This window comes from Zonotrichia albicollis, chromosome W, assembly GCF_047830755.1.
Source record: "Zonotrichia albicollis isolate bZonAlb1 chromosome W, bZonAlb1.hap1, whole genome shotgun sequence".
Classification (NCBI taxonomy): Eukaryota; Metazoa; Chordata; class Aves; order Passeriformes; family Passerellidae; genus Zonotrichia; species Zonotrichia albicollis.
Genome location: NC_133859.1, coordinates 7,098,911 through 7,111,303, shown reverse-complemented (window position 1 = coordinate 7,111,303; position 12,393 = coordinate 7,098,911). Strand labels below are relative to the sequence as shown.

Genomic DNA, 12,393 nt, shown 5'->3' with positions numbered 1-12,393 from the left:
TAATGGCAGTTAGCATTACTCTGGCCTTTGCCTTCTCTTCATCCCTCCTGATGTATACATTCTGACCTTCTCTTAAGAGATCCTCCAATCCCCTTTCTTGTCAACTATCTAATTTCTCTGGTTTCCTCCACATATCTAGACACGCATGGGTGACAAAATACGTTTTTAGAAAGATCTGTCCAGCTGCTGTTTCAGGGTTGATATATGAATATTGCTTCATATTTTTCCTCAGCCTTTCTAGCCCCTCTGTTGGGGTTTCTTCCCTCTTTTGCTGTTCATCAAATGCTCTATGAGCATTTTGGCTTAGTGGGGCCACTTCTTAATTACCCCTTATAATTAATGTTCTCTACTCCTCCATGTTTTGCCTTCCCCCGGTGTTGGGGAGGATGAAACAAGAAAGACTTTTAAATATGACTGCCTGGCAAAAGATTTTGAGAATATAGAAACTATAAAGGAGATTGAAATGAAAGCAACCTTTGAGATACCTTAGTTGTGACCAGTTGAATGTAATCCCCTCTGGAGGAAACAATTCCCTCTGCAATCAGGCAGGCCTAAGATTCAGAGCAGGCCTTGCAGCTTGGCAGATAAGGCCCAAAGAATAAGATTTATAGTTTAACACATAAACATAGTATGGTAATTTAGTGATTCTTGTAGGTTGTGTGGAAATGTTATAAGATATGCATGCTGTAGTAGATTGGTTAATGAGAATCTGCATATTCAACACTGAAGACGATTTATTGTGTTGTAACGGGAGATTCGCTCTCTTTTTTGCTCTCTCTTTTTGCTCTCTTTTCGCTCGCTCTCTGCGCTCTCTTATCTCTCGTCTCCCTATCGCGCCCTTTTCTTTCTTTGTCTCTTTGTCTTCCCTCTGCACTCCTTCACCTCCTCCTTTCTACATGCTCTCTGCTCTTAAACTTTTGTCTTTAACTCTCTTACACTTTAAGCCTCTCCTCTCTGGGCCCTGCTTCGGGCTGCAGCTGGCAGCTCGCAACAGGGCCCTTCACCCACGCCCTTTGTAATAAACCGATAGTTTCACGACTTGGCTTCAAAGAGATCTCGTCTCCGTCCATCCCTACCGTGCGTGACCCCCGTCACCTACACCCTGGGGTTGTTGTGGTCCCAATTAGGGCATACTGTGGGCATTTTCAGATCCCCAGGAGGCCCTTGCATGTGTTCCCATTCCCATATCCGCATCCCAGCTGCCCAGATCATCTGTCTTTCCTCTGGTGTAAATAATATGGCCATTGCTGATTGCATTTCTTCCCATGTATAAATATTTGGGCCTAAAAATTGGTCTAACTGTTCTGCTAACCTGATGGGTTCTTCTAGTAATCCTTTTAATTCTTTCTTGAACATCCTCACATCAGAGGAATTGAGTGGTACAGTTACAAACCCATTTCCCCCATGCACTCCACCCAGTGGTACTTCTGTCAGAGGGTACAAGCCTATTGCTTGGTTCTGAGACAGAGTGAAAATCCCCCCCAAGTAAAGATCCATTTTGAATTAGGTGAAGTGTCTAGGAGAGGTGAAAAGTCTGTAAGGCCAAAGCTGAAGGGAACACTGCAGGACAGAGATAGTGAGGAGACAGAAAAAAAAACAAACCAGAAACTGTTACAAGGCCAGTCTGCCCTGGCCTCGGAATTCTTTTTGATAAAGAGGAACTGGTGATAAATGTCACACATAATGAATATGTATGAACCTATTGTGAAACTGTATGCATATGTATTTGGAAGGGGAGATAAAAGGAGATCTAAAGTTCTCAGAGGTACGCATGCCTTTTTTGAGAAGAGCCATCTCCGCATGCGTCCAGCTCTGTAATAAACATACCAAGCTTTACAACTTTTACAAAGTTGTGGGGTTTTCTTTTCTCCGCAAAACAGTTCCTATTCCTGAATTTGTTCTCCTCCCCCTGTGTCATTCTGTTATTAGTATTTTGACTAGGCCCACCAGAGAGCAAGGGAGGTGTGGTCAGTGCCAGTGAAGGAGGAGGCTAATAGTCTAACTGGTCCCATTCTTTACTCTGTTATTTTAAACTCACCCACCCCTGAAGGTGGACTTTCTGCTTCCCAACAGGCAGCATAGTCACTCTCTTCTTGATTAAATGGCTTCTTAGTCTTTACATAAATGTTTAAAGCCCAACATACCCACCCTTCATCTGACCCATACCTCGGCCAGTATACATGGTTGCTCCTAATTTCCCTTCTGGTTCATTCTACCATGCAGTACTGAATCATTTTGTGTTCATCTTTATCTCTAGTATTGGGGTCATATTTCCACTGGGCTAGTTTCCTTCCTAGTGGGCTATCTGGGGAGATACCTATCGGTACCTCCTCAATTTCTACTTATCCCTTTGGGTATTCCCTACTTGCCCATAGTCCCATCCTGATCAGCTGATCACAGGTCCTCTCCTGACAGACCCCGCCTTTCCAACCACAGGCCCTCCCGACAGAGCCTGCCTCTCCAATAGGTTAGAAAGAAAGAGAAAGTAGAAAAACAGAGAAAGGGATAGAGAAAGGCGGAAAAAAAACCTCCTTACTTTTACCCTGGAAGGCTGGAACAAATAAAAACCCCACCTGCACTCTAGGAACTTCCGTGTGATTGGGTTGGCCCTTCTACTCTTTCACGACTTGGGTCTCATACCCCAATGCCTTTCTGCGTGCTAGGGCAACTGCTGAAAGCTCCCCCCGCCTCCGTGAGCTCCCACTGCCCCGCGGCTTTTATGCTGGCGGATTACTGCAGAGAAGTCTCCGCAGTCCGGCAATCCCGGGTCAGTCCGCCGGGCGCCACCGCTCCTGACACCCCTGAGACACCGTGGCCAGCCCAGCGCCAGGGATTTGCCATGAGGCACCCATCACCAGCTGCGCCGCATGCAACCGTGCCTGTGCTTCCAAGCTGCCACCCCACTCCCAGCCGAATTTGCAGAGCTGGAGATTATAGTGCTGGGTTTAGCCGCACTGTGCACAAACTGCATCCGCCGCTGCCACCGCTCCCGCTGGGCCAGCAGGCACTGAGAGCTACTGTTTTGGGTTCCTGCCAGCTGTCACCCAAGCGGGTTCCTGCGCAAGATCTCAGAGACCCTGTCACTCCCACAAGAGCGGTCAAACATCCCCCGCCCAAGTCCTGTGGCTCTCAACCTGGCACCCCTAGATGTTCTCGGGCCCCCCAAGCCCTGTGGCTCTCAACCTGGCACCCTCCAGGTGTTCCCGAGCCCCCCAAGTCCGGTGGCTCTCACATACACTCCAATCACACTCTCGCATTCTCACACACATGCAAATACTCACAATTTTCGTCTGCTTTTTCTTCATTTAGTCCTCTATTGTCCCCGATGCTGACCTGCAATCACCGATGGTTGCAGGAGAGCTCGACAGACCTGCCGAATTTGTGGCAGGGCATGCTTCTCCTTCGAAATCTCCTACAGTCACAGAGACGATGTTTTTATCTGGGATGAGCTCCCAGTGTGAGAAATGACTAATCACTTTTTAAAATTGTATTAAACTTTAACAAAAACTGCAAAAAAAGGACTAAATAAGGAAAAATTATAGCACTGAGAACCCCCATGGCTACCAGCCACGGGCTCCTCTTCAAAATGGATGCTCTCCCTTTTATATCTCTAGCCCCTTCTAGAGTCCTGTCAGTCGACTCCTTCCTTGCTGTCTAGTGGTGGAGATCACTTTCTTACACCTTGATTGGAGGTCAGGTGTTACTACAGTAACAAGTCAACCCTCCCAAATGCCCTGACTACCAAGGCCATCCTGTGATAACAATGCAGGGAGGAGGACATATTACAGTAACATAACTGTACATTTACAAAACTTCTCTTAACATACATATAATGTTCAGCCCTTAACTGTGAGAGCCAACCATCTCATTACTCATCTATAACATAAATAAATTTGCATTAATAAATCAGTTGGGAACATCTCACTTTTAAGTATTGTGCAAATCGGGGTGGGGGGGGTGGGAAATCAACTATTTGAAGGTCTCAAACTGGGCAAAAGCTTAACTTATCCTAAATCTATATGGTCACTGTGTGGATCACTCTGCCACAGGCAGAAAAAATAATATATTAAGTTTAGCAAGCAAGCAAAGGCAGGAGAAGATCAGTTATGCAGTCAACCAGCAGATCTGAAGCAGATAACCATCCCTGGAGATTTTTAAAAGACGTGATATGGCAATTAGAGGCATGGTTTAGTTGTGGGCTTGGCAGTGCTGGGGTAAGCATTTGACTTGATGATTTTCGAGGTCTTTTCTGACCTAAATGATGCTATGATCTGCAAAATGTTGAGATGCTCAGTCCCTCCAGAGGAAGCTCATGGTGCCTTCAGAGCCCCAGCATCATCTGGTCAATGGAGAAACCCTTACACAAATTGTGAAAAACACCAATCACTTGTTTTTAAAATGTTTAAAGTTTAATAGTAATAAAATGGTTATAAAAATAGTAATATAATTAGAGTAATAAAAATTTGGACAATTTGGATTAGGACAATATGAGACAACAGAAAAAAAGAGTTACAGACGCCAGGGTACCTTTTTCTGGGCAGCACAAGCCCGGAAAAGGACATATGTTAACAGAGGATTAACCCTTAAAAACAATAACCTGTTGCACATTCATACATCTCATACATGATGCATAAATTCCATTCAAGCACAGGATACTGTCTGGCCATTGTCAGCTTCTTCCTCTTAATCCTAAAAGCGTCTATATGGCTGAGCGAGGCAGGAAGAAGTCAGTGTCTTCTGATAAGAGAGCAATAAATTCTTTTTCTCTGAAAGATTTAGGTGTCCTGTGGTTGCTGTCTCGCTGCGAGTCCTTTCTTTAAAAAAAGTATCTTACACAGCATAGTTTCTATTTTAACATATTGTTATAACCTGAAACTATATTTAACACACTACTTAAGAAAATTAATACAGCATAACTTTCTAACATAACACATATAAAATTCATTTTATTATTTGTGAAAAGCCAATCATAAAATACACGTTTCACACAAAACAAAAATGGCTTGTGATGGTTTGGACTTGGCAAAGATCAAAGTAATTTCTCCCATACAATTTGATTATTTGCAACAAAGTGAAGGAGTCTAAAGCAGAGCGAAGCAGGCATGAAAAAGGCAAAGTGTTGTACAAGAGAAACCTGATAGGTGAAGACAGCAGAGAAAGAACTTGTGTGTCTGGGCAACAAATTCTGTTCCAACTTCTAGATAACAGTTACAGATCTGTATTCCCTTCATTAATCTTTTTTAAAAACAAAGACAATACTATAAATACCAACCAATATTCCAGTTGTCACGTCAGAGACAATTATCTGCTAATTATTGCACACTTTTAATCTAATTGATATATTAAACTTTAACAATGAAGAAAACCTAACCAGAAAATTCTTAAAAAGGCATATGAAGCTGTTGTGCTTTAGAAATGCTACCCCCTAATTTAGTGTTCCCACTGAAACTCCAAACCACACTGCTGCTCACTCCCTCCCCCTTCAGTAGGCTGGAGAGGAGAATCAGAGGCACAAAAGGTGAAGATCACAAGTTGAGATAAGAACAATTTACTGGAAACATCAACAATACTAATGAGAGAGGGTACAAGAAAAAGAAACATTATTGCTCACTTCCACTTTGGAACCCTCGCCTCCCCCCCCAGAAAATATCCAACTGCAGTCTCATGTCAACTGAACCCCTCCCTCTGGCTTGGGACCAATGTTACCCTACCACTCTTTCTACCATGCTTGCTCAACCATAAGGAATCCCTCTTCCTCAGCAGAGAGTCCCTTCTCCTCTCCCCCAGCAATGAGGTGAGGTGGGAGGTGGTATAGAATAACCTCTGGGTCATAGCCATGTTCCCTACTGGCTACTGCAAAAATGTAACGTCGTCCTGTCTGGAAACAGGACAGAAGCACATGAAAGGTTTGGAGAAAATTGTTGCAGCAGACCTCTCCTTAGGGGTAGAAATGAGCCAAGACACAGACTCTCATTTAACAACATGAAAAGGATCCCAGTTTATTCTATTTTACAGCTTAGCCATCCTGACTCTGACTACAGCAAGCTCCTACTGTTGGCTTCTCTGACAGATTCTAACTACTGGCTATTTCCTGATGGCATATGACTGCAAGTATTTCCTTGCTGCCTCTGACCGCATGCTTTTAACTAGCTCGACTATGACTGCAGGCTCCAACAGCAGTATCTATCAGACTCATACTGACCTCATAGCAGATCTTTTGCACCAGCAACTCTTTTCCTTGTTTCATTCTTCTTTGTGTCTATCTGGATTGTTCCTTCTTTCTCAGAGCTCCTGTACCTCAAGATCTTCTTCCTCAAGGCACTCCATGCCGCACCAACCAACCCCTTTTATCACACTTATCTTTATTAGTCAAGCTGTGACCCATTAAGGGCAAGGCTGTTCTTCTTCTTTGGTAATTAGTACAATTGTGATTTATCAGGGGTGAAGTCACCTGTAATCCCTTCTTCTACACCTACAAAAATAATCTTGTTAAATAATGAATGTATACTAATATGTATAGCTACTCAAAGACATGGTGAATCTACTCTAGGCAAATCTTAGCGACAAGTATATATTATATATTTTGAGCAGTAAGTGTTATTGTTTAAGTCAGAGCTTTTAATAGCAGACTAACCTAAAATAGGAGGAATGTTGTTTACTGTGGAAATGTTTTGTGCTCCAGATAACATCACAGAAAATTGCTTCACCTAGGCTAATACACCATTCAATTGTTCTGAAACAAACCCCCGATAAAACTCTCACTGTTGCCTCACCCCCTCTACTCCCATCAAAACCTCAGCCATTGATCAAATAAAACTCTTCCCATGATGTGTGCCATGTAATCAGCAATGCAAAACAAGCACAGGGTGTTGGATGCAAGTGTGGCAATGAAGGAAATACCTAAAGACCATGAAACACGTTCTTGTATTTCATTAAGGCACCAGAGCAAGCACTCTGCCTTGCTGCAGGAGGGACTCACCTCAGGAACCCTATCTAGGCAATGTCAAAATTCTGACCCAGTAATATTTACATATTACTCTTTTATCATTTTTTTTCATAGGAATTGTCATGCCCAGGGTTAGATTTTTCTTCCCTCACCCTGGGAAATGAGCTGGAAATATCACCATCTGTCTTTACTGACTCAGTCCCACCCTATGCTTGTTGGTAGAGTTGGTCACCACCTATGAAGTCTAGCACTGACCTCCCTGCTCTTCAGGATCTAAGCTAGTGTCCTAGGGTGACGTTATGATACTTGTATCCCCAGTCATCTGTTCTGTTTATGCTGGATATTATGTTCTGTGCCTTCAAGACTGTCTCTGAAGTGCAAAGTTTTATTTTGTTTTGTTATCAGCCTGCTCACTCCCACACAGTCAATGGGACAGAGAGGAGCAGTACATAGGGCTGCTTTTGCTTTTTTTTTTGGTGCTTGCTTTCACTTTGCTCTTGCTCCTGCTTTACTTTTGCTTTTGCTTCTGCTTGTTAGTTTAGCCAGGAAGTCCGAATTTTCCCTGGGCTGTTTTTCTTTCCCTTTTCTTGGAACCACTCAAACCTGCTCTGGACTGGGACCTGGGAAACATCGAGAGTTTGCACTTTGTGGCCTGCAGCTGCCATTCCCAGCACCGGAGGGACCGATAACAGAGCGACAACTCCCAGGAGAGACTTTCTGAATTTGTCATCTTTTTCAGAGCGGTGAAAGAGTGTTGTCATCTAGTATTGTTAATTTTGTGTGCTGGGGGGTGCTTTGCCTGTTAAATAAACAGGTTATTTCCAGTTATCTCTGAGGAATCCTCCCCGAACTGGTTGGGGGGAGGGGCCGTGTGGGTTTGCGTTCTAGAGGGGCCCCCTTTGGAGGTTTTCTCCCAAATTTGCCCTAAACTGGGACAGCTAGGAAGGGACTTGCCTTAGATTAAGACAATTATACAGGGTGGAGACTCCAAAATGAGTTACCTCTCCCTTAGTTTTAATCACTCCCCTTTCACCTATCAGGAGAGACAAATATGAGAAGACATAAGTGAAAAAAGTACCAGTTTACTAAAAATAAAAAAAAAAAAAACCAGCAATAACCAAGATAATAGAAATAACTACAAGATACAAAGGTGCTGAGTCACGTGGCTCCCCTGGAAACAAAGAGAACAAGATGTTGGAGAAACCCACTCCTCCCAAGATGACAGCCAGTGTAGCAGCTTGCATGGCCCAGAGGACAAAGAGAAGCCCCTTTTGGTTCAACCTTCCCCTTGGAACAAAAACCCAGGAAGGTGGGAACTTACAAAGCAGTTCTGGTGGTAGATGGGGGGTGAACAGGGCAAGTGACTTCAGCTGCTCCTCATACGGATTCCCTTCAAGGTCCTTCACCATCTTTGTTGTCCTCCCTTGGATGCTCTATTATAGCTTTATATCTTTCTTATATTGTGGTAACCAAAACTGCACACAATATTCATAGTGAGGCAACACAGTGCAAAGTAGAGTGGAACAGTCCCCTCCCTCAACCAGCTGGCAATGCTTTGCCTGATGCACCCCAAGACACAGTTGACCCTCCTGGCTGCCAGGGTACTGCTGACTCATATTCAACTTGCCATCTGATGCCTTAAAAATCTAGAAACAAAACATCCCACATTTGAGACAATATTAATATAGGAAGTAATAGAAAAGATGGTCTTTAATTGGAGGCCTCCAGGTGCAAGTATGGAAAAATGCCCCCGTGACATAGACCAAGTATATTTTTATTAGTTTATCAAATTAGTATAATTTACAAGAATCCCCAATTAGAAGCACAGTTAAAGAAGTAATTCCCCCTCTTAGTTCAACCTCTTGTGTAGACCCCCCCTTCTTGCTATTAGCTTTACATTGTTTATGAGAAAGTGTCTTGGGAGGGTAGTTCGTCCTTGGTTCCCAGAAGAAGCAAGATTAGGACTGGGTCTTTGGAATGTGTTTTGTCTTTTGGTCTAATAGGGTAGGAAAATACTGGAGTTTGCTAGGAACTATATAACTATACAAAAAATAGTGTGTTAGGTTGGAAATGGGGATGTGTATTCTATTCCTATCTGTTAGAAGTGGGGCAGTTATCTTCTGTTAATTGGGCAGTTTTCTTTATCTCTTCCACAACCAATACTCTCTCCAGAGAGATATCTTCTGTTAATGGGCCATTGAGTCTCACTGCATGAGTGATAAAACTACATCATCCCATTGTGAGAAGCTCTACCCAGAGGGAGGAGCCAAGCATTCCTAACTGGATATAACCAGAGATCTGGAAGACCACAGCAAGCCTTTTCCACTGGATTCCCAGAGGAAGACCAGGCCATCTACACCACCACTGAATCTTCAGAGGAAGACTACACCCTTCTACAGGATCACTGCTCCAACAGAACCACATCTGTCACTCCAGGAGGACTGCAGTCACCATTTCAATTGGACTGCTACCAACACCCTGACCAACAGGGTGTCAGGTCATATTCTGACTCTGTCAGTGTTGTTTTGTATTACTGCCTTGTTTATTTTGGTTTTTTATTTTCTTCCCTGATAAAGAACTGTTATTGCTGCTCCCATATCTTTGCCTGAGAGCCTCTTAATTTCAAAAACTGTAACAATTTGAAGGGAGAGGGTTTACATTTTCCATTTCAGGGGAGGCTCCTGCCTTCCTTAGCAGACACCTGTCTTTTCAAACCAAGACAAATAATCTACAGAGCTACAAATATATATGAAGAAAATATAAAAGCAAAAACCATTTTGGCATCACATCAACCAGGACCCTCAGGTCCCTTTCCGTGGCACTGTTTTCAAGTATTTCATTCTCCAGTCTGTACATATATCCAGGGTTGCCCCATCCCAGGTGCAGAATACAGCACTTGCCCTTGTTGAACTTCATATACTTGGTGATTGCCCAGTCCTCTAACTTGTCAAGGTCTCTGTGCAGGGCCTCTCCAACTTCAAGGGAGTCAACAGCTCTCCCAGTTTTGTACTGTCCGCAAACTTGCTCAGTATCCCTTCCAGTCCAAGTCATTTATGAAGATGTTGAAGAGCACAGGGCCTAAGATGGAGTCCTGTGGAATGCCACCAGTGACAGGTTGCCAGTCTGATGTTACCCCATTCAATATATCTCTTTGTGTCCAACCCGTGAGCCAGTTGCTCACCCAGTGCATGATCTGTTTATCCAGATATATGCTGGACATTTTGTCCAGAAGTGTCGAAGAAAGGGGACCAGGACACCATTTGGTTCATCACAGGTTCAACCCGGTCCAGTTTATTGAAGAAAGTATCAAACACTTATACAGCAAATGATAAGCTTATGAATATTCTATAAGCCAAGCAATCTATTGGTTAAACTATATCATGACCTCTTCCTCATTCCTTAGGGGTTACATCTCTCTTTTCTCATGTCTCTTTCACTGTTTATTATCCTACTACAGCTAGGCCCAAGGACACTGCTATCTATGCAGGTGCAGGACTTGGAATTAGCCACGGTTTTGTACTTTTCCAGTCCTTAGCCAGCCAAACTCCCAACACAGAAGGATACTGTAAGAGGCAGTATCAAAAGCATTACTGAAATCCAAAAAGATTACATCAACTGACTTCTCTCAATCAACTAGGTGGGTAACCTTGTCATAGAAGAAAATCAGGTTTTTAGCGGGGCTTCTCTCTCATGAAGCGGTGCTGGCTGTGACTGATGACTGCATTGTCTTTCAGGTGTTTTTCAATACCTCCTAGTATAATCTTCTCCATAACTTTATCAGGCACTGAAGTGAGACTTACAGGCCTGTAATTTCTGGGGTACTTCTTCTTGCCTTTCTTGAAAATCAGGACAATGTCCACCATTTTCCAGTCAGCTGGGACCTCTCCAGATTCCCAAGACCATTGAAAAATCATTGAGAGGGGTTTCACAATGATATCAGCCATCTCTTTGAGGATTCTTGGATTAATCCCATCAGGCCCCATAGATTTGTAGGGATCCAGCTGGAGCAGCAGATCCTGCACAGTTTCAGGGTTGAGTGGGAGCTGATCATTCTTGCAGTCATGGTCCTCCAGCTCAGGATTCTGAGATCCCCTTGATCCATCATCAGTGTTGAAGATGGAGGTAAATAAAACATTTGACACCTATGCCTTATCCATGTCCCTGTTTGTGAGGTGACCATCCTCCTCCTGGAACGGGATGATGTTATTTTTACAATGCCTATTTCCATTAATATATATGAAAAAACTCCTTTTATTGTCCCTGATGTCTGGCCAGATTCAACTCCAGTTGCAAGGAGAAAAACTGTGTAGAAGAGAGTGTAGTAGGGCTTGATAGAGTAAGGATTCAACATGAGAACACAGTCAAGAAAAATCAGTCTTTGTTTGTAAGCTCAAAAGATTGTGGCTTAAAAGTTACAACCTTAGGAATCATAAACCTAGACTAAATCCCCATGGATTCAAGATTGAACTCATTCATCTGATTCTGCACAACCACAACCCCAGCTACAGGAAAGACATGGTGACCTAAACCAGCTGCCCTCTAAATCCTTACAGCAGAGTTCTCAGCAGCAACACTGATTTACATGAGAAATCCCCTGCTTGGCCAGGAAAAAGCCAGCTACATCACTAATGATCTTAAGCAGGAACAAAAAGCCTGTAAATCAACTGGAGAGAAGCTTTGCAACTTGTAACAAAGGTTGTGACAAAATAAGTATGGTAATGTAGTGGAGGCAGCCATCAGCTGACAAAGTACATCTCTTCCTCATTCTCACTTCATGGTGTAGTTGTTGTAAACATTCAAGATGTTTCTCTGATTTATGCATTGAATTAAAGATATCTGTAATATCCCAGTTGTTTACATTTAACCCTATACTGCAATGAAAGCTGTAATTTTGTCTGGGATTTATATTCTGTACTCACATTTATTATGATTCCTTGATTAAAACATTTCTACAGAAGCGAAACTGTGTCAAAATCATGAAAATGGAAAATATTATAGTCCATCATCTATTTCATTCATCAACCAGCGCAGAAATTTTCTGAGGACTGTTTTTCTAAATCTTCCACATGTTAGAGTATCCTGGGTAATCCAAAATGTTATTGTATTCCGTATCTATGTGCCCACATATTTTACTGTCTCTTTAAAGACCTGGAACCACAACCAGAAACAGAACGACAAGCAATGGGGATTTGCTGGGGTTCCTTTAAAGAGTCAGATTTGCCCAAGCAGACCTCTTTTGCCTCATGGTTTTTGCTCAAGGCAAAGGCTTTGCTTTTTTTTTTTTTTCCTTTTGTTTTTCTCTTGCATCTTGGGCTGCCTCAAGATGAATTTCATGAGTACCTAACTGTAGCCACAGCATTGCACTGAGAGGAGTGGAGCAGCCTCACTCTGTGCAGTCCTCAGCCCATCAGCAGTGCCCGGATGAAGCGAGAAGGCAGTTGCTCCAG

The 12,393-nt window shown here is 43.1% G+C and overlaps 1 protein-coding gene across 6 annotated transcripts in view; it reads right to left on the bottom strand.

The window, feature by feature from the left end:
* The window catches only part of LOC141726923 (dymeclin-like), a 226,948-nt gene that overhangs the window by 162,699 nt on the left and 51,856 nt on the right, over positions 1-12,393 (bottom strand). Inside the window, exon 3 of one of the 6 annotated variants that reach the window (XR_012577880.1) lies at positions 1,771-3,412. The exons of the other annotated variants lie outside the window; for them this stretch is intronic. The gene's annotated coding sequence lies outside the window, so the exon portion shown is untranslated. Of the gene's footprint in view, positions 1-1,770; positions 3,413-12,393 lie in introns of those variants that run through there. 6 annotated transcript variants of the gene reach the window in all.